General features: G+C 34.3%; 1 pseudogene; it reads left to right on the top strand.

Annotated features, from left to right (window-relative positions):
* Positions 1-799: 799 nt before the first annotated feature.
* Positions 800-5,163, top strand: LOC147496659 (uncharacterized; annotated as a pseudogene).
* The last annotated feature ends 239 nt before the right edge of the window (positions 5,164-5,402 follow it).

Genomic DNA, 5,402 nt, shown 5'->3' with positions numbered 1-5,402 from the left:
ACCTAACAATGCTAAAAACAAAATATGTATCTCTCTGTATACTAAATTGATCACCTTTTTACAATGCAGCTATCAATGGATTTGCTTTCATTGTTGTACAGTTTTAATGGTAATAAGGGGATCAAAGCGTACTACAACCTGTGGCAGAGCAGCACAAATACAACAAAACCTAGAAAAGCAAGAAGGTCGAGAATATAATAAAATAAAGACAAATTGTTAGATAAAGGTATTGATTCAATCTTATCTTAGAATTAGGTTCAAAACACACATGCCACACACATACAATTAAATGGCACAAATAACACTAATCAAAGTTTTTGCAGACACTTATCCAATTTTAAGTAAGGAAGATTGCAAACTTAATCGATATAATCAGATGCATTAGCAAAGCGGAATAGACATCTTGGTGTTGGATGTAAGTAAAATCAGCAAAAAATGGATTTAATGAAAGTATTGTACTTGGTGACTTTAATGACCTATATCATTAGATGATGATTACTATTCACAAGTTAGTGGTGGTGAGTCAGATAGTGATGAAGAAGAAAAATCAAATGAGGACAATATGGTTGCATAAAATGAACATACAAATAAGATTTTAAATATATATTATTTTGATATTTAGTATTGTAAGATTGCATGAAATAAATACTAATCAAACCTATATTTATTTCACACAATAAATTGTCAAGAAGCTAAGCGTGGAATTTTGGAGAGCCAAACTGTGTATGTTCATTTTGTGCATTAATAATGTGGTATGAAGAAAGGGCTGGGAGAATAAGACAATAAATAAGCTAACGATATGATACTTTTCAACACTTGCAACCTAACTGTTTCTGCGTGCGATAAGCAAGAAAATATCGAAGCAAACTCCGCTGCAGTGATTAAGGCCTTCAGCACTGGAAGACTACCATGGTGGCTCACTCAAAGGTGGAAATTGGTTAGAAGCAAATTTGAGCAGATACAAATCACTGGCACTTTGCGTGAAACAAATTTCACAGCATACATGCTTACTGCAAACAAGGCCACCATAACGAACTCTAACCATGTATTTATTTATTTTGTATGGGGGGAGGTCCACATGGATGTATAAATGGGAGGCCCGAGAATTAGAGGTTGTGTAGGTGATCGTTGAGTATATGGTCTATCTACTTATTGTAGGGATCGACCATTTTACCCATCTTGATGCACTCCCCTATACAGACCTTGTTTGTTTGTTTGTTTGTTTGTTTTTTTTTTTTAACATTCGCGTGCTTTCAGTTTTTCTTTTACCCTCTTTGTAAACCTTTCTTACTATTACTATTATTCAGCTTACTTAGCCAAATAATAATAATAATAATGATTATGACTCCTTTATGTAGATTCCTTAATATATTTAGGCCCTGTTTGGTAGCCCGTATAACCCAACCTATTTATGGGTTAGGGTGCACTATCCCGGTTATTCTGTTTGGTTCCTATATTTTGGGCCAGAGTCTGTAGACCGTATGCTATTAGTTGGTTGGCCCAATCCCAAAAGTGCGGATAATGGTATCCATTGGAAGGCAATGGATTTCGATCTACATTAGAGCATACACAGAAAATAAAAGAAAGCCACGAGAAGAAAAACACAAGAAAAAAAAAATGATAGCAAAGAACTGAATAACAGTACCATCCACCTAGTCTCCCACTATTGTTCTCCATTGATCTCTCAACCTCGGCGTTTCTCGATTTCTTCTCGCTACCATCTCTCTCTACTATTGGTAATAAATTTTTTCATATTTGTGCTACCATCTTTGTTATGATATTCTATTTGTGCTTTTCCATGCATCTTAAAGCAGCATGAACTAGGGGCCGATATAATCTATAAAGTTTAGTTTGTGTTGTTTGTTCAACCTTATATGATACATGGAATAATACTGGTGTTGTTGCAGACTTGCAAAGAGTCTTGACTTAAAAGTTAAAACACACATCAATTCAGATTTTAGGACGGTCTATAACTATGTGATTGTTTGGAACTCTTGTCTCTTTGTCGAATCCGTTTTTTTACACCACATGATTTCCTAGTGTTGTAATGCATTTATTATTGAGGTCATTGTTGTGTGTAAAGGTGGGGCATTAGCCATATAAAGAGTTTGTATTGATTCAGTCATTGAAATACATTTTAGGAAAAATTGTGGTAACCTGACATCAATTGTGTTTGCTGAAGTGGTTAGTGAATTTATCAGGTCCTTGTTCAAGGTTAGAAACCAAAAGTGTTGATATTGTATCCATTTCAATGATGTCTACACATTTTTTTTTCTTATTTATCTGTGTGATATTGTAGAGAATTGAGAACTCGCACTTTTATATATTTTTCAACTAACTTGGGTTATACTCTTTGCGCCACTCGACCATTGAATTATTATGCTTTTAACTTTGAAAGAATGGAGAAAGAGACACAAAATGTTAAAGGCCAAAGCAATAAGAGGATGGTGTGAACGCCTCCAATAGATAAAATTTTTATGAAGCTTATGGTGGCGCAAGTGCATGATGGACAATACCTTGATGTCCAATTTAGTAAATTCGCTTGGAAGCATATAGTGGGGCAATTCAAAGCTAAATTTGGCCCCAATTATGATATGGAAATTTTAAAGAATCACTATAGAGCATTAAGAAGAACCATAGTGTTATAAGAACTTTAATTGATCAAAGTGGATTTGGCTGGGATAATGATAGAGAAATGGTGTATGCCGATGATGACCAGGTTTAGGATGATTACGTCAAGGTGATTTTCTCACTTTACTTTAAGAACTTTTTTGTCTTCCAAAGAACCATAATTCACCACTAGAAAATTATGTGCAGGCACACCGTACTCAGATTTCGGAATTTGGAGAACTAAGTCTGTTACAGGATATGAGGACTTGTGCATAATATTTGGTGATGGTGGGGCTAGTGGGAAACATAGTCGTGCGCCTAGTGAGAAAGTTATGAACCATGAAAAACATATTCTGAAAGATGTAGGGAATCTGAATGGAGAGGGGTCCCAAAGTCCACTTGTTGGTTCTGATGATTTGGGTAATAATACTCTAAAACCGATCAATTTGGACAATGAGTTTGAAGCTTGTGCCCAACTCAAAAAGAGACGACCAAAGGTACTGGAGAGGGTATGGTAGATGCTATTCAAAGCATGGCAACAACATTTACTCTGAAATAGCAAACAAGAAGAAAGAAATTGCAACACCTAATTCTTAACTATCATCTGAAGCAAAGTTGATTGTTGAATTAGAAGTCATTCTTGATCTTGGTGATCGTACTTTCATGCGAGCTTTGGATTTCTTAGAAGATGAAAAGAAAGTAAGGGTGTTCATGGGGCTGCGTGTGGAAAGACGAAAGGAAATGGTTGCTTTATTAGTTGAAGAAAAGTGATAAGCAAATTTATGCACTTATTTTTTTGTTGATCCCCAATATATTTGTCGTGGAAAAATGCATACTTTGTTTGTTGCCCTATTGGGGATCATTAGGTGTCTAGGTGTCATAGACTTTACGAGTCTAGTAGTATATATTTTGTAAGTGCACGTATTGGATATATATTTCTTTTGTTAATTATGATCACTTATGAGAATGCAAAACTTGCTTTGATTGAACATGTGTTTGTTCTATGTATTTAGTGAGAATGCAAAACTTGTTTCAACGTGAAGTTTGTTCTATTTATGCAATGAAGTAGTATTTTTATTTATATTTGTTATGAAAATTATGTTTATCAGGTGTTATGTAATACAACTTAAATATACTATTTGCTTAAATGTGTGGACAAGGGCTATACTTTGTCTGACGACTCCGATGAAGAAGATATGATAATGCAAGCAGCATGTGCTACTACCATGTTAACGGCTGGTTATTATCAATATTATGTCAGTAAAATTCCTTGTCGCACTTCAACCCTTAGTGGCGCAGAGTGGGTTGAAGAAGCGCTTACTGGACATGGTGCGCGGTGCCAAGAAAACTTTCGTATGGAAAAACATGTGTTATGGTGATTATGTGGTATTTTACAAACGAAAGGTCTACTCACTCACTTTGATACAATATAGGTTGAGGAACAACTAACAATATTTATGTATACAATTGGTCATAATGAACGTAATCGAACCATTCAAGAATGTTTTCAACATTCTAGAGAAACTATTAGCCGCCACTTCAACAATGTCTTGAATGCAATAGTAACACTATCTGAAGATTTTCTACAACCAGCAGGATCTAGTACTCCTCTTGAAATTCTTGAAGGTGGTTATAGATTTTATCCATATTTTAAGGTATTGACTACGTATGATTATAATTTTTTTTTAACTTAAATTGCATGATACATTTTAATTAGTTTGTTTTTTATTACTTGAAATATACTTCTATTTGGATTGTGTTGGAGCAATAGATGGAACGCATATCCCTACATTGATTGGTTCAAATGAGAGATCGAGTTCCTTTTATAAATAGGAAAGGAATTATTCTGCAAAATGTTTTGGTGGCATGTTCATTTGACTTGCAGTTTCAATATGTTCTTGCCGGTTGGGAATGTTCGGTTACAGATTCACGTGTTTTAAATTCAGCACTAACAAAGGAAGACAAATTGCAAGTACCTGAAGGTACATAATGTTTATTATTATGTTAAATCTTGTGGATTCTTTTGTCATGCTTAATATTTCAAAACCCTTTATACTATTTGAACATGTTTATGATCATAATGCTTAATTTTATTTTATTTGAAATGTAGGTAAATATTATTTGGCTGATGCGGGCTATGCCAATGCACCAAATTTTATTGCTCCATTTCGTAGCACTCTTTATCATTTAAAAGAATTTGGAGTGTTGCATCTTACAAACTACAAAGAGCTATTCAATCTTCGTCATTCATCTTTGAGGAATACTGTTGAACATATCATTGGAATCTTGAAAAAGCGGTTTGCTATTTTGGCTCTTCCACCTCCATATCCGTTTGAAACACAAGTAACGATAGTAATAGCATATTGCATTCTACACAATCAGAGAGAGAAACTTAATGATGAATTTTTTGATAAGGATCAGAGAGAGCAAGAAGAACTTGAAGCAAACTCTGGAATGAGGAGACGAGATCTAGAAAACGTTAGTAGAAATAGAATACGAGAAATTGCATCAGATTATAGAAAGTTTATTGCTATTGCAATGTGCGTGGAATGACTATTGTGACTATCACAATGCAAATTGATGTAATACTTTTGATTTTGCTTTAGATTTATTTCATGTTAAGAATGAAATGACCGGTAATACTTGTTTCTAATTAAATATTTTGTCGATTTTTTTTTAGTGAGTGTAGTGGGAGAGTTGATAAGTGCTCAAAAAGTGCAATTTAACCCTCGATTATGCCTCTTGTTTATCCATCTTAGTGGACTAATAGTGTTTGTAAGTTATGTTTTATG

This window comes from Coptis chinensis, chromosome 5 (genome assembly GCF_015680905.1).
Source record: "Coptis chinensis isolate HL-2020 chromosome 5, ASM1568090v1, whole genome shotgun sequence".
In the NCBI taxonomy this organism is placed as follows: domain Eukaryota; kingdom Viridiplantae; phylum Streptophyta; class Magnoliopsida; order Ranunculales; family Ranunculaceae; genus Coptis; species Coptis chinensis.
The sequence above is the reverse complement of the archived record's forward strand: the minus strand, read 5'-3'. Positions and strand labels throughout refer to the sequence as shown.